Genomic DNA, 23,656 nt, shown 5'->3' on the forward strand with positions numbered 1-23,656 from the left:
CCAGTCTTCCTCATGGGAGCTGCACCAGCTCCCCAAAGCAGAAAACATCACGAGGGATGGGGACATACAGCAACAAAACCATACTCAGCACCCTAGGAGTAATATGCCACAGAAAGCATGCTGACCCAGCCATGAATTTGGGGTTTCACCTTCACCCACATCACAAACACAGATGCGGGCTCCAGCATTTGTGGCTTTGGGATTGCTTCAGCTCCAGGTTGGGCGCAGAGTCTGCCTTTTGCCTTGGACTTTCTCAGTGTCCCCATGGGGTGACTTGGGCTGTGTGGTTTGCAGTGTCACCCAAATGAAAATTACAGCCCTTGCAAATCACCACAGCCCATCCATTCCTTAAACATCTCACCCCGCAGTGAATGATTGTGGCAGTGTCAGAAAGCACGCCTTCCAGTAGCATTTGTTAACACTGCTGGAACAGCAGACAAATGAATTCAGATGCCACAGACAAGGTAATCATTTCTTTAAAGAGGACAAGCAAAGCTTCCACGCTGGCTTACAAAGCCAGGGTTTAACTTCTGTTTTGTTCACCCAGGGAGGACTCCAAGCAGCAGGCAGAGCACCTTGTTGCTGCAGCACTGGCCATGCCTTGGGGCTGTCCTCTGCTGCTGCAGCTGCTGAATGCCTCTCTAGTGGGCTTATTGCAATTAACAGCACCTATAGGTACACCAGCCAAAGCCACCCATCCTACAGGAGGATCTCAGCTGCAGGGAGCTTTTTGTGAGGCGTTCAGCCCCAGCTGAACCAAATCATCACATCTGTTTGGAAGGGAACAAGGAGCTCCGGGCTTGAAAGCCAACATTCAGTATCTGGGAATCAAGATCTCAGCCCTGGAAACAAGTGCAGAAACTCATGCCAGAACACCTCTCAACTAATGCCCAGCCACAAACCCAAGCAGGAACCCAAGAGCTGGGGCTAAGGAGTCCCAGATATGACAGCTTCACGTGCTCAAGGCACCAACAGATGTGCTGTAAGGCCAGGGGGAGCACCACCCGTGCTTATGGTTTCATCTCAGGAGGCAGAACTCAAGAGATGTCACGGTGGAAGCCATCAAGCCTCTCACACCTGGCTGGAAATGCACCCACAAACACCTCGTGCTCCTTCCCAGTAGCTCCCAAAGCAGTGTTAGAGCCTCCCCTGCCCAGCACAGATGCGATTCCTGCCTTTTGCAGGCAGACGGCACACCTGGAGCCAGCCTTCATGATCCACCAGTTGTCATCGACCTCAGTGACCCAACCCCACACTTGGTTTTGCTCCTGCTATTGAACTCACCACATATTTCTCCTGTTTCCAGCCCAAAGCATCCTGCTGCACCAGGCCGAATTCCTCAGTACTGCTGGATAAGAACTTGATTTAAACACCAGCAGCTGCTACACAGCCCTGCCTTGCATGGGTTCTTCACTCTCAAGTTTTGGGCAGTGGCAAATGAGCCACTGAAATGGCCACAGAGTGGAAAGAAAAGGAATGAAAGAACCTCCCTCGTTAAAAGTATGGAGGATCTGAGCCCTGGATTCAGGAGACTAAAGCAACTTTCAGCTTGGCTGCCTGTTCCCTCACTATCGAAGACCAGGATCATCTTCAGAGGAAAGCAAAAGGGTTTGTTGCATGATGTGGGCTCACAGCTTTTGCAGTGAGACTTTGCAAGAAAGCTCTGCAGAGCATCTGCCTGCTCCCAGATGAGCCTTCGTGGTCAGGAGCTGCACGAGTGGTCAATAAAAGCACATGTCAACCTCTGACCCAATGAGTGCTTGGCTCATAACCCAGGCTGGGGTCACACAGCCAAACTAACCACATAGATGTGTAGGCAGAAGGCAGGGCTGCATGCACACATCCAGCATGTCAAACCAAATGAGAAATAAATACCACATTTCTGTAGACATTAAGGAAAAAACAGAGGGGTTGGGATGAAGGCAGCTCCCTGCCTGCACATGCTGTGACTGCAGGCTGGGAGAGCTGGTCCCTCACCAGCTGATTGCCCTTCCCTGCCCATCAGCACACTCCGCACTGCAGTAGAACCCAGCTCTTCTTGTAGCACAGACCCATCTGTGGCTGAATTCTCCTTTGGTATACACACTGTAAATCTTCTTTCTCCTTCCTTCTGCAGAGACAAAGCATCTCTCTGGAGTAATTGGATAATTGGCCTTTCTATTATGCTTTGCTGGAAGAGCAAGACAGGAGATCTGTTAAAACCTCGCATCAGGATGCTATTGAACAATTTTGTTAGTCTAAATCATCTTGCCCCGTTCAGGCTAAAGTAGCAAGATCACATTTCTTGCCTAGAAATCGCCTGCTTAGCCATAATTACCATACAAACAGCACCTCAAGAAAGCCAAGAAAAGAGAAGCAGAGCTTCCAGGACCAACCTCCAGCCTACTGCTAAGTGGCTGAGTGCTTTCTAAATCAAGTCACACTACCCAGGAAGCTTCACCTGCCACCTTTACATTCCACTCCCTCCATATTTTATCACTTAGGGGCTGTCACCCTGCAATTTATCAGAAAAGCTCTACCACAGCTGAGATAATTAATAGCAGGCTGGTATTATGCCTCCCATTCGACTAAACTTCAGCTCTCAGCTGGCTGTTAGGTGGCCCAAATTTCTCTCCAAGGTCTTCTGGAGGCTCTTCGGCTCCATATATTATAACTGCAGCTCCTTCCTCCAGCACTTACAGTGTTGTTCGCCTTCCCAGCAGCCTCTCCCATGCACACCCAAGCAGGAAGAAGGGAAACTGCCAGCATTCCTGGAAGACACAGCCTCCTTTTCTGAACCACCTCCAGTTTCCAGTGCAGGCAGCAGGATGCACCCTAACCAGTGACCCCAAAGGACCAGGCATCTGCTGAGTGGCACCAGAAGTTGCAAGCCTCCCAGCTGTCCTGATCTGCCACCAAATAAAGCTGTATATATATTCACACCCAACTCTCACCAGGCTGCTTTCATCTTCGGAAGAAAAGAAGCATGAATTCAACTCAAAGATACCAACCTGGAGATGAGCTGGTAACTAAAAGGCAGAGGAATAAACTTCCCATGATCCCACCTTGGCTGGATTGAGCTTTGGGTCAAATCCTTGGCTTCAGGGATTGCTGCCCTTGGACAAGGGACAGAGGCTGTTGCTCAAAGGAAACAGCCTGGAGGTGTGCAACAACCACAGAGATGGGGCACCGAGGAACACTGTCAGTGGGCACAGTGGGGTGCAGTTGGGCTTGGGGATCCTCACCATCTTTTCCAACCTTAATGATTCTGTCATCCACACCCTCCTGGATGCATGCTGAAGCCAAGCCTTGTATTCTCCCTAGGCACACACAGGAACTGCCTCTTGGGAAGCCACCTACGGGTGCACAGCACCAGGAAAGGACAGTTTTGCAGCCACCTCCATCTATCCCCATCTGCTGCACTTTCCATCAACCTGCCCACCATGGTTTACTCCCAGGCACCTCTTGATGGAGAGACCCCCCAGCCACTGATCTGTGTTGCCACACAGGGTTAACCTCCCCTCATAGATCCGTGCCCCCTTACCCCCAAACAGCACTGAAAACTGCCCCCTATTTCACCCAGCACCCCCCTCTATGGCAAAGGAGGGGAGCCAGCTATCACCACCTCACTGCAGTGCCCTCACAGCCCCCCAGGACCACTCTCCCCACCCCACAGATGCACTCACACTCCAGTCCCAAACTCAGCACTGCCTGGCTGTTGCCATTCTTGTTCCCAGAGCAACGGGACCGCCCAGCTGGGCCCACGTCACTGCCCTGGGGACGCTGCCAGGGAGGAGGTGGCCATGGGACGTGGCTGGGTGTGGGATGCTCAGAGCTCTGCATCCCACTGCTCAACAACCCTGATGCGCTTCCCCCTTTATTCCTATTTATTTTCATAGCAAAATAAAGGCACAGACAGTAGAGACAGCTGCTGAGCAGCACCTTCTCTCAAACAGCAAATGCTCAAACAAAAAAAGACCATGAGCACAGCAAGCACGCAGGGAAGCCTCCCCCAAACACAGAGCATCCCTGTGCTTATCCTAACACAGAGCTGCAGCTAGGGAAACACATGGCAGAACACAAAGCATTTCTCCCAGCTTTATCACCAGGGCCAGATATAAGAGAAGCAGCTTTGGACAGCACACAGGTTTGAATTTTGGGTGGTCTACAGACAGCCAGGGGTCGGACTGGATGGTGCATGCAGGTCCCTTCCAGCTGGGGATATTCCACAGCTATCACACAGCCCCCTCTCATAAACACAGCCTACAGCTGCCAACTCTTCACTGAACCCAAAGGATCCCAGATGTCATCACTGAGGAGCTCCAGGTGGCTCTGAGCTCCATATCCCTTCAGTCCACTCCAACAGATGCATTTCACCCCAGTGCCTCTGCTCCATGTGCTTGTGCAGGGTCAAACACGGGGCTTGAGCAAGTTTAGATCTTGCCAAATTTTGCTTGAATTCCTCATTTCAAGCCGTAGATGCTTCTGCAACTAAAGAAACAGAACTGATTCGCTGGCTGACAAGATCACAGTAGCAAACTGAACTCACACAAGGTGGCAAATAAGAGCATTTCCAAATCAGACATCCAGAGATTAATTTGTCCTTTGTAGCAAGCATGAGCTTATTTCATTAAGAATCAGTCCCCCACACCTCAGACTGAGCCTTGGGCAAATGCCACCGTGTGAAAAGGTGTGAAATAATTACCTAAAATAACATGTCATCACTTCATCTTCCCCCAAACACTCTCAGATGAAAATGCTTCTGCTTGAATAGTTGGAACTGCAGCCATTAATGCATTTCACCTGGGAGCCTGTGCATCCTGCTCCTGCATCACAGCCCAGGGGCTGCATAGTGAATAGTACACAGTACTACATAGTGCACAGTACAGTGAATTCACAGGGTTCCTTCATGCAAAAGCACAGAGGTTTTATTTCTGAAGATGGCAACTCGTCACAGATCAGCAGAAACATGAGCAGTAAATAACTAATACACACACATGGAATGTCTCATTCTCACTGTGAAGTCTCCTCAGAGGATCAAGCAAAGATTCACATCCTTGCAATAATCACCCCTGCTATGCAGCACATTTCCCTCTGCCAAGCAAGCACTGCCCCACCATGCTCTGACTTAAGAGCTGCATTACCTACAGGGTGATCCATCCTTCCATAACGTTCCTCATACTGCTACAGGGATGAGCAAGGCATTAACAGACAGTAAACAGCAGGGTTCTGAGGTCAGGGAATCAGAGGAAGATCTGCAGCTTTTCCCAGCCAGTGCATCCCCCTCAGTCTCAGGGCAGCAAGTGAGGGTCAGTTCACTTACCATCAGCACTCTTAGCCAGATGGACACTGTGCTAAGGATACCACAGCTCCCAGAGAGGCAGTGCTGCCCCATGCCTGCAGACATCTAAGGTCAGGCTGGATGGGGCTCAGAGCACTGATGGAGCTATGGGTGTCCCTGTTCAGTGCAAGGAATGGGAGCAGATGGCCTTTTAGGGTCCCTTCCAACTCAAATCTTTCTACGATAGTCTGGTTGCTTCACTTCCCCCCCCATTAGATTAAGGCTTGTCAAGATGTTGCACAAAGTTGAAGCAGCTGTTTTTCCTTCCTAGACAAGTTATCTGTGAAGCAAAGCAGAGTTAACAGCACAGGAGAAGCCTGGGATAGAGAAGCTGGATGGGGAAAAGTACATCTTAAGAGTTTTTTTTGTTTGTTTGTTTTTAATGTAATGACCTCAATTCCAAAGCCACAACTCAAGTCACCCAGCTGTCCTCTCCGTCCTGGGCAACCCCTGCAAAACCCACAGAGGGGTCAACTCCCTTTGCACCTCTTCAACACCCCAAACCTTCGCAGGAAGCAGGGGCCAGCTGATGCAACAAGATTGCTGCACAGAGCGTGGTGATGGAGCAGGAGGAGTGCGTGCTCCCTGTGCAAAACACTGCTTTATTTGATTCTCTCAGCTTTTGCACACAAAACCCTCGGGGGGCTCCAGCATTTTGCAAAACACATGTGCTCTGCCAAAGCTGCTTAATTTCTGAGGACAGAGAAGGTAAACACTGCAGATTATTACTTTTCCTAGCTAGCAGGGACTTGGAAGGAAATGAATACACTGCATCCCCAACAGACAGCCCAGTGGACTGCAGGGAAGTGGCGCTGTACGTGCTCACCATCAGCCAGATTGCCCTTCACTGCTGGCAGTGGAGCAGAGGGAAGCCACAGCCAGCTCCTCCTGTAGCTTCTTCACTACAGCCGTGGTTCTGCAGACAGCAGGCGACCCTGCAACGAGACTGAAATTAAAGCCACACTTTGCACAAACACATATGGGTTTAAGACAATCTGTAGGATGCAAAGCACTGCAGACACTGCTCTCTGACCCAAACCCCAGGCTTCACCATGCTTGGAGCTGTAGAAATCTTAATTAAGAGCACCTCCTCAGAGCATGCTGCCCAGATACAGATGTGAAAGCAGAGGAAGAGCTGTCTGGGGGCACACAGCAAGCTAGGAGAGAAGCAGAGTCCAACCCCCAGGCTCCTAAGCTCAGTGCTCAAGACAGTGAAGTAGTTTCCCAAATCAGTTTCAGGTCTAAGACCTCACACATGAGATACGAATCCTCCCCCTGCAAACAAAGTTGGTTCATGGGAGAGCTCAGAGGAGGTGCCCTGATGCTGCAACCATCTGGGTGGGACCCACCTGCAACAAGGACAAATGGCACAGTAATAAGCACAGGCCAGGGAAGGAGAAACACCCTTCTTTTTGCTTCCTTTCACCACCAGGAAGCATCATCCCATTTCTCTGCTCTCAAGAGACACCACCAAGCTTCCCTGCCCTCATTAAACCCCTCTCTGCTCCACAAGCTCACAACTGTTTTCTGCCTTCTGCCACAGTACCCAACTGCTACCATTCAGATCAACTCAGAGAATCATTCCTGATCCACACTCACCTCCCATTTGGCTGCCCACGTTTCTGACTTGATGCAGCAAGATTTTCCACTAAGGTCTGCCTGCCTTTCTCCCCACTGCTTGATTAGTTGGTCTAATTAGCAAGGCCTGATGACGCTGGTACTGCAAACACCAAAAGCAGGGACTCCAGGTAGGTTTGCACCAGGCATCTCAGAACCACCACACCTTTCCTGGCATCATCCCTGCACTAACCACACCAAACCCACAGCACCTGCAGTGTTCTATACCATCACAACATTTCCTACTGCACCGAGATCACTTACCCAACTGCAACTTCATGAAGTAACAAACAATCCTCTTCAGTTCAAGCAGGATTCATATTGCCCCCCCCCCCCTCAGAGAAAGAAGGGAAATTAACTTGGCTCCTTTCAGCCACATTTCCCCCTGCTTTCCTCTGAGTTATGCAATCCCACGTCGCAGGAGAAAGCATTGATTTTTTTGGTAGTACATACCTCAGCACACAGCCCTGGGTTTGCTTTTCTCCCTTCTGATTCCCACCATGGCAATCAACCCTTTCCTCCCTTTTGGCTTATTTTCCATCTCATTTCCAAACCCTGCACTCTCTTCTCCCTGTCTGCTAAAGTCAAGACAGTATTTCAAACACATACGCTGCGGAGACCCTGACACTGCCTGTGCAGCCATCAAATTTGAAAAGAGTAAATTGTTTTCTCTCCACAGCTCTTCAAAACAAAGCAAAGACCACGGCCCTTGCAGGTGCGATGCCCTCTAAGGTTTTCTTTTATACTGTGGCACCACTTCATCCAGCCAGCTGTCTCAGGAGGTAAAGGCACAAGATATATATATACACACACACTTCAAGAAGTTATTCACAGTTCAAGGGGATTTTCTGATGTGCCAGTGATCTCCTCTGGCCAACACGGCAGAGGAGTGGAGAGCCTCACCTCCCTCACATCTGGCTCTTCTCAGCACTTGGCAGGGCCTCGCCAGAAGGTTTCTCACCTCATCCTGTGCCACCCGGCACCACAGGTTGGGGAGTCTTCTGTACCTGAGGTACAGGAGTCTACACACAGAGCATCTCTCCTCCATTGGCTCTGCTGAAGGGCAGAAACAGCGGTACCAGGCAGGGGGATGGAAGAGAACATCAGTCCTGCCCCTAAGTCCTCTCCTCACAGCTGGATGAGATGCTTCAAGTAGCACTGCTCCTTAAACAAGAATTGGGCAGGAAGAGATGCAGGCAGTAACTCCACAGCGATACTGGCCACTAGGAACCTGAGTACTACTTGGCATCCTCTCCAAGCACTCCTTCATTCAGCTTCACCAGGCAAAGGAAAAAGCCCTCTTTTGTCTAATCTGGTCTACACCAGCTTGCTCAACACTTGCAATTTCCAGCATCACTTGGCAGCTCTGTTTGTGGTAGAATTTGTTCTGAGTCCATGGAAAAGCTCCTTGGCTCTGCAGCAAGTCTGTCATCTCTCACTACCAGGACTAGCAGCTCTCACTCCCGCAGAGCATTTTCAAACACCAACATATGGTTCTGTGATTTGAAGCAAGAAAAAACAAAACAACAAGTTTAAGTGGGAGACACAGAAAGGACAAACCCAGCCTGGGCCCTTAAGAGCACCTGGCACCATTACAGCAATTACAGCAGCTACAAAGCACCAGAAGCACTGCTGTGAAGGGAGTAGCTTGTTTTACTTATCACTGGTGAAGCACTGAAGGGAAGAGCTGGTTTCCTTGCTGCTGTCAGGCCAGCTGGTGCAGCTCCCTGCAGCACAGCTCAGGGCTGAGGAGATGGTGGGGCAGCCTGCAAGCATCACACTGATCACAAGAGCTGCCAGCCTTCTGCCAAATGAACTGGGAGCTTTGTTAATGAGCAGCTACAGGGAGGCTGTCCTGGGCTGGATCTGAACCAGTGCTTACTAATTCTTGAGCAGGGTACCTAGTGCCTCCCTAAAAAGAGCCCTTGTCCTATGCTGTGAGGGTATATTTTGGTAGTGGGAGCAGAGAGGCAAATTATCATTCTCTATAGAGATTGAGCAAGAAAGTTCTCCTCTGAACCTCTTCCCATCCTTAACATTACCCTCAAAACAGCCATGAAATAAAGCAGCCAAAAATGAAGACAGCCCCAGACATCTGCTCTAGTTTCTCCTTGACAGAAACACTCCCCTCCATGGAAAACCAGCTCTGTCATAAACATGTGTCCCCAGAATCAGAGGGGAAAGCTCCTCAAAACAAAACAGGAGAGGAGTCACTTGTGACACAAAAGAAAGACAGACAGGCCCATGTAAAAGCATCAACACCCCAAGGAGTGGAGAATAAGACCATTTAAATTAGCTGAGGTTTTAGAAGACAGTAGTCATTTAAAAGAAAAAACAAAAACAGAACAGTACTGATAACATTTTTAAATAGCCCCAGAACAGCTAAATTTGCATCTCTGCAAGGCTCAGTACTGCAGTACAAACTTACCTGATCCAGGGCTGCCAGCCTCACTACAGTTTTGCTTTCTTTTTACTAGATCTGTTCTAGAAGCAGCTCAAGAGGATGCAGGTTTGATTTGAGCAGCCTCTCACCAGCAAAGATGAAAGCAAGGACCTAAGTACCTCGTTTGTGACTTCCTCTCACTGAAAAGTCTTCCCAGTGCACTCCAGCACCTGATCTCATTAGAAAGGAAAAGAGGGAACAGATGGGAACATAAAAAGGAGCTGTCAGCCATCAGTCACTGACCCTATCCCTCTTCCTGCTGCAGTGGGAGTATGACTGCCTGCTCTTGGAACAACAAGGCTAGCACAGGAGACAAGGAGGATTTCAGGTGGGCAATAAACAGAAGGAGCAGAGGAAGCCGTGGTAAATAAGAGCTCCTCTTGTCAGGAAGAAATTCATCTTCAGTCAGGAAAGATGCACAAGGACTGTGCAGATCCAGGAATGCTTCTGCCCCTGCAAACAACAAGAGTGAGCAGGTCAGATGAAGCAGGTGCTATGCCTGAAGCCCTCCCAGCACTCCTCTACCTCCAAGCTATCAGCAAACTCAGGAACAAAGTCCCACTGTGCAAGCAGGGAACTCCAGCAGGACCTTTAGGAAGCCTGCAGTCCAGGCCCACAGCCTGCAGTTTGGATACTGGAGAGCTCCAGTAAGCCTCCTTAGACAGACTCAGCTCCTGTCATACATTCAAGGACACAAGACAAGGCAGGTATCTACCATCCTCCTTCTCCAAGTGTCTGCTTCATTCCTGGCCACGCAGCTTGGAAATCTGGCCTTTCTGGGGACCTTGAGATACACTTCAGAATAACTCCACTCGCCTAAGATAAAGCTGAGAAGGAACCTGTTAGCAGGTTTTACCACATCAGCACTAAATATCCCTACAACAGGTGTAACAAGCTTAATCACAATTAATCACAGTCATTCCCCCATAGCACAAAGCCAAAACAAGCCCAAACAGCAGCTTTTCACCTGGGAGGGGGGAGGCCTTCACCTCCAGACCTATCCCAGGTCTTCATTCCTAACTTCCCAGCAGGAAAAACACCCATTTCCATACTCAATGGAAAACCTTTCTCTCTTTCTTACAAGAAAAGAAAATCTCTCTGCCATGCCAAAGGCAGTGCAGCATGTAAGATGGACCAAGGATGACAGCAAATGTCAGAAGCTTGCACTGATCTAATTATGGCTGTGCCAGCGACCAGGCAACCTGACTGATCTCACAGTGGGACTCAATTTCCTTGGGAGGCAAGCCTAGCAGTAATTATCAGAGAAAAGGCAAAGTCACAAGGGCTGGTGAACAACTCACATTCACCGTGTGTGAGTGCTACAGAGCTCATCTCCCCTCTCCTCTTGTAATGCCTGACCAGCTCAGTGCTTTGGCAACATATGGAATAAGCTTTTTCATGGAAAATGCTGCCTTTCACTAGACAAAATGTTTGGGAGGAATAGGTACAGCTGAGACACCTTATCTTGTCCATATTCTTAGAGCACGCTGACTCTATTCAGTGTACTGAAACATATGCCTGCTGCAGTCCTGAATAGAGCTGAGATGCTGATTGTATTGTGCATGAAAATTAAGATCCAAGCTTACCAGGCATCAGCTTTCCTCTGGCAGCTGCCTACATGCAGGTTCCTGCCCCACAGGGGACACACAGAGTCATAATCCAGGCTTGGGGTATGATGTGGAGGGTGAGATGCCCAGCTGCTCGCCTCCTGCCTTGGTCACTCGCCCCTAAGCCCTGAAAGAAAAGGGCAAGGAAAGAGCACTGAGCATCCAGCTGGTATCACCAGCCCTCAGCATCACCTCTAAAAGAAAAACAACAGGGCAAATTAAAATTACACCGAGATTTTCTGGAGATATTTGCTGATGAACTTAAAGAAACACAGGTCTACAGCTTCCCTTCAGCACAGCCTCAAGGCAGCTGCCTTCCTCTAACCATCCCCAGCTGCTGTTGCCCCTTTAATTAAGATCTGGATGCTAATCTCTCCCAGCCAGGTTCACATTGCTGGGCTGTTCACAGGAAGATGTTTTAAGCTTGATTTTCCTATGGAAGACAGTTTCTAAATCTGCTTGGAAATCTTTTTTTTTCCTGGCTGGTCTCACCAGAACTCCTTTAACAAAATCTCATTTAAAGACACAGTTGGAATTAACCAAGTTAGTTACACTAAACCCTCATAAGGATAGCTGGGCTGCAAAGGGAGCTGATGAATCTCCTTAAGGAGATCTGGACAGTGATGAGAATGGTTAAGAAGCCAGCCTGCAAGCAACACTTCTCCACAGCAGAAGCAGTAACAGCTCTGCAAGCTGCTCTGGAAGGCTCCAGCTGTGTGTAGTTTAGCTCCCTCCTCCACTAGCTTGCAAGCCCTCCCTCCCAGACAGAGGGATTAGATAACAAGCCTCCTTTCAGACAGGACATCACAATCTAGGATGGCAGCTGTGGTCCCTGGGCTGAGCTTTGCTCCTCTCTGCTGCACAGGAAGCTTTTCTGCCTCATTGGACACACTGTCCACCCCTGCCCTGAACTCAGGAGAGAGCAGCGCTTCCACACCGTGCTTCCTTTCCCTACAAGCTACAGTCCCTGCACTTGGGGCTGCCCCTTTTTTATCTCACCAGCACAGCCAGCTGAAAGGCACTCAGTGCTGAGGATTCCACCAGGACAGCAGTATTGCTCCTTCCAAACAGGCAGCATTTGCAGGGCAGGAGACAAACTGGCAGCACTTGCAGAGAGCTCTGAAGGCACATCACCTTCCAGAAGCATCCATCGTTCATCCTGCTATTCTTGGCTCACAGCAAAGCTCGTTTGTTTTCTGAAAAAAGCTGAGAGAACATAACACAGCCTTGCACACATCCTGTCACCCTGGGAACTAATCCTGTGCTCATCCTCCTTGATTTAACTGTCCCTTTGAGCCTACGGCACAATTTCAAGGCTTCTGGCACAAACAGCTGGCACAAAACACAAACAAGGGTCAGATAGCAAATGCAATCTCTCCTGGGGATGTTTTCCCAAAAGAAACCCAACTCATTATGGTGATAATCCAGGTGAGCCTGAAACAGCTGCTCTTCAAGAGAACCATTAAGATTGGAAAAGACCTCTAAGTCCAATGATCAACCCATCCCCTATTGGAAAGAGGGCCAATTTCAAAGTTAAACATGATTGCATACTATGTTAAATATCTTCCAGGATGGAAATTCCCAAACTTTCAGGTCACATAAGCCTCTATTCTTATGAATATGAAATTTCCTGATACCCACATCTGTCCGTTTGGACCCTGTGCCATAGCTGAAACATCCTGCATTGTTCTGAAAGCTGACCTCAGCACAGTCCTTGAAGAGAAGAAAGTCTCCCCTGCTTTGATTGCTTTCTGTTTTTAAGCAGCCATCTGTTGAACTATCAGCCGAGACAAAATTGCCAGCTGCTTTGTACCAGAGAGGGAAGCCCGTGTTTAGCTGAAAGGCACTGAAAGCATCCACCTCGTATGTGAGCAGTGAACCAGTAATCCCATGGAAAGAGGAAAGAAGCCTTTTTGGAAGCTGGGGCAGGCACCGAGGCTGAGTCTCTCTTCAGGTACAGCACAGACGTCAGCTGAAACCTGGGGCAGCAGCACCAGCCCTGTCTACTGCACCAACTTTGTCCCTGCCCTTCTGTAGTCTGGAGCTGCTTGAGAACCTACAGCCTGCCCTGCAGCTAGGAGGTGAATATGCAGGGCAGCACTGGCATGAGTCAGACCAAGGCTGGATGGTCCAAATGGATTTTTCTCATTGCTCCTCCATTGCTGAGCAAGTTACATTGGCCCTGCAGTGGAATACAATACATACCTCTTCTTCACAGCCTTGCAATCCAGCAGCACGAAGGTCTGTCCTCAGGGGGCATGGCTGGATCGAAAGCACAAGACTCTGCACAGAGAGCATGTCAGAGAACGACAGGCAGAGAAGATATCAGTGATGCACTCATTAAAGAAGCTGGGTGCTGGGATGGAAGAACAACCAAGGCTCTGATAGCTACAATAAACCTACAGTTGGTAAAAGAACAGCAAGTGCCCCCATTCAGAGGAAGAGCTAGAATTTGAATTAGCAGCAGCAGGCATGGGTTAGTTAATTCAATATACCATCACAGCAAACCTTTCCCCTTGCCATGAAGGAACTGACTGCAAACACAAAGCGTGTCCCAGTGAGAGGAAGAAGGTTCAGCATGTTACCGATTCAAGCTTAACTGCCTCTTCCTTGTGTGCTTGTTACAAGAGTTTGATTTTTCTTTTCCTACATTGAGGTACATCTTTGTGCTTGTTCTCTTTACCAAGAAAAACAAAGGTGACCCTCGGAGCAGGAACATAAAGGGCAAATCCCAGGTCAAGTCACGTACCTGTGCTGTAGGACTTCAAGTTCTGGTCTCTCAAAATACTCCATCACAAAACCACCCACGGCTCCTTGAAGTGGTAGGAGGGGGTTGACTCTAGCACTGACTTTTCCCCCCCATTGTGTTCAGCTAACAAACAAGGAAACAAAAAGAACAAGTCAGAGACGGGTATCCAAAAGGGCAGCTGCTGATTTAAACCAGAGGGATTCAGCCAAGAAACGACAGATGCCAGTATCCCAGACAACTTGATGAAGCATGTGTTAAACAGGCTGAAAGAAGGGCTTCCTGAAGCACCCAAGCCATACAAGGGAAGAAAAAGCAGAAATCACAGAAACATACCACAGAATGGCTTAGATTGGAGGGGAACCTTAAAGATCATCCAGTTCCAAACCCCCACCACAGCCTTGGGCACCTCCAGGGATGGGGTACCCACAGCTCTGGGCAGTTGTCCCAGGGTCTCACTGGCCCTCAAGTAAAATATTTCTTCCTGACATCCAACCCAAATCTCCTCTCTGTTAGTTTAAAGCCATTTCCCCTCGTCCTGTCACTGTTGGAATGTGTAAAAAGTCAGTCTCCCTCCCGCTGGTGAGCTCCCTCAAGTACAGGAAGGCAGCAGTGAGGTCTCCTCAGAGCCTTCCCTTCAAGCTAAACAAGCCCAAACCTTCAGCCTTTCTTCACACGAGAGGTTCTCCAGCCCTGTGAGCATGTGGCCTTCTCTGGACCTGCTCCAACAGCTCCACATCCCTCCCACTGGAGGTCCCAGGCTTGGACACAGTACTCCAGATAGGGCCTCACAAGGGCACAGTGACAGGGGTCAGTCTGCTCCCCGCCCCATGCCACCCCTCTGCTGATGCAGTCCGTGATGCTGTTGGCTTTCCAGGCTGCAAGCACACACACCTCTGGCTCAAGTCCGGCTATTCACCCACCAGGACCCCCAAGTACTTCTGCACAGTGCCGTTCTGAGCTCCTCTATCAGTACATTTACATATGTGGGATTATAGGGCACTCAGCCTAGCTCAGCCTCGTTAGAAAGCAGATAATATTCCTTAGAATCAGGCAAACCCAGCTCATGGGCTCCAAAAAGCAGAGCTGAAGCACTACTGAGAGCCTAGAGATGCTCAGCTAACATATGCCAAACCCCTCAATAAAACAGTAGCTCTTTTCCAACGGACGAGTAATCTTCCCTATCAAGATGCAATCAGGAGTCCAGCTCTGATTTGGCTGGGACAGCCCTTCCTCTGATTAGGAACCTGCAGATCTCAGCCACTGGGAAGATTCTTGCTTGCAGGAAGATTGCCTACAGCAGCCCTTCAGATTAAACAACAGGCATTCCTTGCAGGGCCAACACTCAACCAGAGCTGCTGCTCAGCTATTCACACAGCTGCCTTCCTACTGAGTAATTAATGGGAAGTTGAACTATTTTTAAGCCTGCCCTGCATCCTCATAGAATACAGCTTCCTAGAGGGATACATCCACAGATCTACAGTAAAGGTTGTCCTAATTCACAGAGACTTGGCAAAGCAAAGCTGTGTCTTAAGGAGAAAAACAGACCCAAGATGGGACCCCTGTGAAAGCCACTGAAGTCTAGGACAGAAGCAAAAGTCTCAGATCTGCATTAAAAGAGGCCACTTAAAAGTGCCTCCTACCTTCTGGTCCATAAAGCCATAACTTGCAGCCCAACCACATCCAAGGAAGTCTGAGATCTCTGCTATAAATACCAGACAGCCTCAGATGTCTCCAGCTGAGGCTCGGGACTGGCTGGGTTATTCACAGCCAGGGAATTAGCTAAATGCAGTTTAACTCATTTGTCTGCTTAATTTAGAGCGCTCTTAAATCCCTGTGTATTGATCCATATTGCCAGAGGTATTTTAACCTTTAAGAGTTCATGCTTTAAGAACTTGTGAAGGAAGCTGGATTCTGAGGCCCTGCATCCCCCCCCAAAGGATGTGTACAAAGGCAGATGGGCTAAACAACCCATTCCTTCAAGTATAACAAATAACACAGTACACCATCTATTTTTCTCCTGGACTTTGTCAGTACAGAGCTGCCAATCAGCCCCTGGCCACAAAAGCACATGTCCTAATTAAAGGCAACGTGTAAATGCCCAAAGCAACGAAAGCAGAGCTTCACTGGTGGCATTTGGCAAGTGACAAAATGGAGAAGCTTCAGCTAACAGTTCTTTGAAGGGCAAACCAAGGTTTATAGGCACCAGTGCCGGAAGGAGGGCGTTAAATATCCCCAATTGGCAGATTTAATAATCGTCTGGGAAATGTCAAACGCTGCCAAAATACAGCAGAGCTCACGGCAGCTCGTAGCAAGGGGCTCCTATGGGTTCACCTGGGAACATGGGCGGATGGGTCCTCAAGCTCTGCCAACACAAAACAGCTCGTTAGTTGGTATACAGAGCACAGAACCATTGGGGAAAAAGAGGGCAAGTCAGCCTACCCCAACAACCAGCATCTCCCTGCAGTATCTGAGCTGCAGCCCAGTGCCAACACAGACTCACTGTGTCGGTGCCCCAGGACCAAATGTTCTACAAGCTGCACTCAACCCAGTTCAGGGAAAAAGACTTGACGAAATGCTCCTCAGTTCTACCAGGACCTGATATTTCCAGGAACTCTCTCACCTCAGAGGAAAGGAAATACAAGGAATGTTTTTGTTAAAGTGTTCTGAAACAAAACACAGGAATGAAACCCACTGCTACAACAGCAAGACAGCTGCCACAGGAGTCCCTGAGCACCTTCCTTCTGGCCTCCAGCTGCACAGGATTGCTTTATACCACCTTACACAAAACCCAAAACAGAATATTTCCTACAAGTTGCCAAAGAAGTGGCTCTGAGGTTGCCCATAGGATTAGGCATTAGCTTGTAAACCCCCTGTTCTCTGCAGTGAAAGCCAGCAGGTCTGATTCAGCCCCAGCATTAGGGTTGGGTTCTGAACTGGCAACATAAGTGGCTTCAGCAGGATCACAGCTGGACCACAAACCCTTCCTGGTTAGCTCAGGCCCTGCTGTCTGACCAGCTGGATGTCCTGCAGCAACCCAGCTCCAGAGTCTGGCTGGGGGGAGGAAAGCCAGCTGTGACACAGCCAGACAAACCCAGGACGTGGCCAAGGGCTGACAGCACTCAGACCCCAATGCCACCATCCCTTCTAAAGAGGCAGCTCCCCATAGGGTCAAATCTCCAAGAAAAACAAAACAGAACAAAATATCAGTTGTTCTTCTGTCCTTGTTCAGTACTTCAACACCAAAGCAACCAATGCCTTTACACCACCTCTGATACACTCAGTTCAGAAAGTATCCTTTGAGGGGAAAGAAGAGGGAAGGCATTGTGTGGGGCAACATACCATCCAAAGGAGATTCAGAGAACTGAAGTTTCCTGAAACCAGCCCACTCTCTAGTTATTTCCTGTCTGCACAAGTGCTTGGAATGGCAGAGCAATAAAACTCATCTCAGGAGAAGGGAAAAGCTTTGGGGATGAGCACAGAGCTGCACACTCTTTAAAAGCCAGTGGAGCACATCCTCCTCCTGGGGGTGGCCAGCCCCGTAATTGCCACATTGCTTCACTGTAATGATAGTGGGAGAGAGTCAGGACAGCTGCAAGAAGTAAATGAGACACTTCTCCAAGAGGGGAAAAAAAAAAAAAAAAAGGAAAAGAATAACCAAGGCCTTCTTTAACCCAACTGTTTGAGCAGACAAGAAAACAGGAGTGCCAGTGATGGGCAGCTGGGGTGAGCAGCCTGGAGAGCCACAGAGGAAGTTAAACCCAAAGCTCAGCCAACCCGACCTTCTACCTCTACAAAACCAGAGCAGAAGTCATGCTCTGCTAGCTAAGAGCTTGGCCCAGGTCTCCGTTCTCCATCCTGCTTTCTAACAAATGCTGAGCCAGGCTGAAATGAGGGTGTGCACAGCTGAGGAGACCCAGGTTCCCTCCTCCTGCTTTCCAGGGCAGATCTAACACCCAGGAAAAGCGAGATCTGGGAGTCATCAGACACACCATCTCATTTATTCCCCGCAGCTGCCCCTATTCTTTCCCCATATCATTATGGTCACAATACATGGCAATTACAGTCCCCCCTGCAGGGACATTCTCCATCAGGTTCTGAAGTGCAGCTCTGATGCAGAGCTCCATCTAAATTGAGCCAGCTTTGAGATCTTGCATCTCACAGCTCAGCAGGAAGCTGGCTAGTTGAGACCTTGACAAAACATCACTCTTCCCCAAGTCCACCTAGGACAGCTTTTCTTGCCTTCTGCCCCCTTTATCAAAGAAAGGCCTGCAGTGTCTGATGGCAGAATTCAACCAACTGCTTTCTTTCGTTGCTTTACAGCACTGCAGTGGTTACCAAAGTGCCTCCAAAGATTCCCAGTTCCCCTACAAAGCAGGGCAGGCTGCCCAGGCATTTAAGCATCACACAACAGGTCTGCCTGCTGCTTTACAGTCAGCTGAAGTACCGAGCAAACCCTGGACAATTTATTGTTATTGGAAAGAATGAAACTTGAAGGCATACCAGGCCCCTCTCCAAAGGCCTTAGCATCACTGCTGAGTGCTACACCCTTCATAAAAGATTTGTTCTTTGTTAGGTTTGAAGATAGGGTGCCCAGCATCCGACACGAAGCAGCCCAGGAAAGACAGAGCGCAACCACAAAACTCACCTGCCACACTGTGTTCAAGAGGAACAACAGTTAGCAAGGCTTGCTGGTCAGGAGTGGTTATCTGGCTAGGTTAGACACCTTGCATTGAAGCTAAATAAAAAGGCTCCAGACTGCATTCAAATGAAAGCCATGAGCTCCTTTCTTCAGGCGCAGCCTTGTGATCTTGGATGCAGACACCTAGTTTTTGCCATAATCTTATTAGGGAGCACAAACATCAAGCAGACCAACTTTACACAGCAGGAATAGAAAGGAACACCCTAAGGATACAGAGTGAGCCTGGCTACACTGGGACCTGAGAGAATAAGAAGTCAGGAACAACACTACTTTCATTTAGTTCTCAGAAATCCTCAGAGAATGACACAGCTTTTAACTGCTTTTCTTCAGTCACTTCTGCAGTTTGGGGCAGTGCAGCTCATTTGAGGACGTGCACACTCAGCAGGTACAGGACTGTAGCTGAGAGCTTTGCAGCCTCTTCATGCTTTCCTACCTCACTGCTGTTGAAATGTCCTGAGTTCTAAACCTGCAGATTGTGGCTCTGCAAAAATCCCCCAATATGATGAAGTTACTGCTTCAGGCATATCCTATTACCTACTGAGGATGTGATCTTGAATACACTGACTGTTAGCAATTCAGTTTTTCCAGATCAGTTACTGGGATAAAAAGGAATAAGTGCAGAAAGTCCATAAATGCACACAGCCAAAACACACAGGGATAACATATGCGACCTGGAGAAGGCAGAGTTGGAAGTAAGGCTGCTAGTTCAACATGTGGTAATTCAACATCTGGTAATGACAAACAGAATAACAGAGACTGTGACTTTTTCTAATAGCAAAAAATTACTTGCCTGAGGTTTAGAGCTCAAGATCCCTTTGTAATGTCAAATCAGGCTCCATAGCACCCTGGAAACCGCGTGAGCCATCCTGGAAGAGATCGTAATTCTGAAAGATTTCAGCTGCTTCACCTGCAGTGCTGAGGACCTGACAAATCTCTGCCTGCAAGTGGTTCAGCTGCCTCTTCCAATCCATTACATTTCCACCTTCATGATGCCTGCTGCTCCCCACTGTCAACAAAGGATGGAAAACAGGACACAAGCAACCAGAGCAGGGTATCAGAACTGGCAACAGAGCTCTGAAACAGAAGTGACAGATAGTGAGGTGTTTCACATTGCAAATACAATACAGTTAGGGCAAGTGACTTCAGGTCTAGAAATATTTGCTCTAGATCAACCCTCCTTCTTGTCTGCCTCCTCCAGCTTTCCAGTTCTGCTGCTTTCCAGGTATGACTTCTTAGTGAAATCGCTTTTTCTTCTCCCTTTTCTATGGGTTTTTCCTGTTTATTTGGGGTTCTGCCTGCTTACATTCTTTATTTGCTCCAAGTCTCTCTACTTTTAGGGTTGTTTCCCAATTTTTAGTCACAGACAGTAACAAAAACTCTTCAAATCATCCTGAACAGACATAGTCCTTCAGTACCTCAAGCAGAAACGCAGTGGGCCCCAAAGCATACCACGTTTAATTCACACACTGCCTATTTTTTTCCTGAAACCCTCAGCACTACATGAAGTTTAGAGCCCCCAGCTATATCTGTCATATCTCCCCAGCAGAGGCTTTCAGATGCATGCAACTTTTTCACTTGGCTTGCCATCAAGGCCTCATTTAATTGCACCACAGCCCTCTGCCCTGCGCCAGGGGGCCAAAGCTAGCATCTCCATTTGTCCATGCTTCATACCATCAGGCTGTGATGCAGTGGCCAGGGGAAGGCTTCTTGTTCCAGTCATCCCTAAAATCACTGCATGCTCTACCAACGTGGGGCTGAGCCTTAATATTTTAGTAGGAACCAAGACTCCATGTGCTGGCCCTGCTCCAAAGCCTTATGCTTCTTACATCACATGTGCTCGAATCAAACAAAGCATTATGGTTCAGCTGATTTTTTCTGCTCCATATATCTCCACAGGCAAAGCAGCATTCTCCTGAAACTGAAATCTGAATTTGAATCTGAAGTTTCAGAAACAGAGCTTCACTTCCCAAAAAGCAAATATTTACATCCACCAGCACCAGCTGCCTCTTTTCTTGCCCCTCCATTTCATCTCCAGATGCATTGTTGGTACATCTGCTCTATTAATTAAAACTGATTTACACAAGACAAAATTGAATCCTTAACACAGCCCTTCAGTGGGAAGAGATGACGTCTACAACAGCACTTGCATCTTTCAAAATTCCCATGTGCTATTTTCTCACCTTTGCTGCTTGAAAAGTGTTTTGCTCTGATGAAGTCCACTGGGCATCTCCGCAGCAGACAAGGAAGAAAGCACTCAGCCTAATCCACTGCTCCTGACTGACCAACCCTTCACTCCTGCCACTAGGGATTACATGAGGAGTCAGGGGAAGGCAGGGGCTGTTTGGCTATTTGTTGTCATGATCCGACCAATTTCCAGGCTCACCCTTAAGAGAGAAGAGAAGCAAGGTGGCTTTAACCCGAGCTGCCCTTACAGTGCTCAGCAAGGCATAAAACAGCATACGACTGGTAAAGCACAGCAGAACAACAGATGTGAGGCACGAGAAGCTTGGCTGCATGCATCACCACTGCTATGGGACCGTGTTCCCCCTCCTCAGAATGGGGTTACTGGGGTTTGCATGGTGTTAGCAACCCAATACTGACTTCAGGTGAGGGGTGACTTGACAGTCACAGCCTTTCATTGTATCAAAGCATTTGTAAGGAGTTATAGTTTTCCAGGCATTGCTCAGTGGGTTCAGAAGGGAATGCAGGCAGCACAGCCCACCTGTACTCCCACTGAAAACAAGACTGAACTCTGCAAACTACAAAGGAGGTTCTGATAACAATTTTCCCCTGTTCTTTCTTTCCACATCTGAACACCTTTCTGCCTATTGTAACAAAACCTGGCCTTCTCAGACTCCATCTGACAAGCCACAAAGTCCACTTCAGCCCAAACCCACCCCTGCTCTCCTAACCTTCTCTGCTGTGAAAAGCCACAGGAGTGGAATCCTTAAAACCTCAGCTGCCTTTGGGGGAAGGAATAAACACATGAGTTGGCTCTAAGAGCAGATGGTGTCTAAAGGAAATTATGATAATTAAGCTCCAGAGTTGCATATTTCCAAGAGACTGCTACATTTCAGCATCAAACCTCTAGGCCAGCGCAGTTATTAAAACTGTAAGTTTCACCACATTTCATTAATTGCTAATTACTGCTTCATTACTTCCACTCCTGCTCCCAAGACTGCTGCTGTCACTGTTTCCTCTGGGAAGCAGTTCAGGTCACTTCAAAACTGCTAAGAGTGATGGGATGATTCATGTAGTGAGGGAGGAGCAGGGAGGCGCTCCCAACTGTGTGTGCAGCTCCAGCCCCACTTGCAGGTCAGCTCAGGTGTGGTTGCACACACTGAACACTATCAGGATGACATTGGTGATGGTTGGACCAGATGATCCTAGAGGCCTTTCCATCCTTAATGGTTCTGTGACACAGGGTGACTGGGAACAGGCCTATAGAATGCTGGTTGAGCTGCACTTTCATCACCGCTTCAGCATCCAGCCTAAGGAACAATTTCTGGTCTGTTCCTTCCATCACCCACGGATACACTGGCCAGAACAAACTTCACTCTTAGATCTAATCCTCTTCCTGTGCAGAGTCCCCACAGAACTTGGATCAGATCAAATATCTCATCAGCCTGGGGTCTCTCTCACTCCCTGCAGGAGGTGAAGGAACAAAAGCTGGACAACAGCCAGAGCTCTGAGCAGGTTTCCAAATTCAAAACCTGCATTTAAGTATGCGAGCTCGTTCACTTTGGTAAAGCTGGTCTTGTAATTAAGAGCAAAGCAATCTACAGAAGTTTATGGGCTTATGCTACCCTGTTTCATAACGGAAGCACAGAGCCAATTTAGGGTTTGTTCAGTGCCAGTGCTATTAACTGTGCATCTTAGGCACAATTGTACTTCTCCGTAAATCTACATTGCATTAACACTCCGAAATCAATTACTTGGTGATTTACAGTTAAGGTTACAGTACTGACAGCTATTAAGCACCCAGCTACTCCAGAGCTTCCACTGAAAGTGTGAGCTTGCTGTCACTGATGGTTAGGCAAGCTTTCCAGCTGGCTGGGATCGAGCTGCCCTCTGACACTCTGTGCATCAGCCAATCCAGATCCCTTCCAGCCTGTGCCAACGCATTCAGTGCCAGCTGTAAGAGCTGTGTGACAGCAAGCCCCCAGTGCTGAGCAGCAGCGTTGCTACCTGTGAAGAGTCTTGCAAGAATCCCAACCCAGGGGGACTGGTTCCCAACACCCTGCACGACCTATTCCATGCAGGGCTCTGAGCTCACCTTGCACCGTGCGTTTCTCAGGCTGGTGTAGTTGGGATCTTCCATCAGTGCAGCTGCAGTAGGGAAGGCAGGCAGGGAACCCAGCTTCCCACACTGCTCCTGTGATTCAGATGTCCCCAGCAGCAACTGTGCTCCTGCCCCACTCCCACACTCCTCTGCCAAGAGCATCATTATTGGAGGCCACCTCAGAGCCAAGTTTAATTGTGACCCTAAGATAGGCTTCATTACTTTTCAACTCAACAGCTATAGAGTACACTGTCACCAACCTGGAGCAGTCAACTGATTATATAGAAGCATTTAATCACCTTAACCCTCTAGAGACTTAAATTAAGACACTTCACCACCGCAGCCCCTTCGTTCCTCCATCTAATTGAGGTTTTATTACTGCCTGGCCATCAGGTCATTGTTTTGAGGCACAGGTACCTGACAGCTTAGGACCTCAGGGTACAGCAGCACGAGCTTCCATTTGTATCAGGCAGCCTTCATCCATCCACATCTCTCAGCCGTACAGATAATGATCTCTGACTTCAGCAACAAATAAGTTTCAAATATTGATTCGCTTCTCCCCAGCACCCACCAATTTAGGTAAATCAATTTGTCAACAAGTGACAGGCACTTCTCCCTGCTCCCCCTCAATTTAGATAAATCAATTCGTTAACAAGCAGCAGTCATCTTCATTTAATAAAACACTGAAGATGACTTAAATAAACACGTCCAGGTTTCCTACAGAAGAAAAACATCCTTTGAAAGAGACCACCAAGCATGGTGCAGTAGTTGCCTTCAAATAGGTCTGTATTACAGGTAAAATTTCATCCCCCCTCCTTTACCAAGAACAGGATAGAACACAGTGGAAGAATTCACTCAATCTCTCTGCTCAGCCTAAAAGAGAATGCTCCTCTGCTCTGCGTTCAGCAATTCAGCTCAGCTCTGACAACACCTAAAACT

The 23,656-nt window shown here is 48.4% G+C and overlaps 1 protein-coding gene across 1 annotated transcript in view; it reads right to left on the reverse strand.

The window, feature by feature from the left end:
* Positions 1-23,656, reverse strand: part of HYDIN (HYDIN axonemal central pair apparatus protein) — a 133,570-nt gene that overhangs the window by 104,443 nt on the left and 5,471 nt on the right. The gene's annotated exons all lie outside the window — the stretch shown is intronic.

This window comes from Centrocercus urophasianus, unplaced genomic scaffold (assembly GCF_019232065.1).
Source record: "Centrocercus urophasianus isolate 14NV4802_14NV808 unplaced genomic scaffold, USGS_Curo_1.0 seq_49, whole genome shotgun sequence".
Taxonomy (NCBI): Eukaryota; Metazoa; Chordata; class Aves; order Galliformes; family Phasianidae; genus Centrocercus; species Centrocercus urophasianus.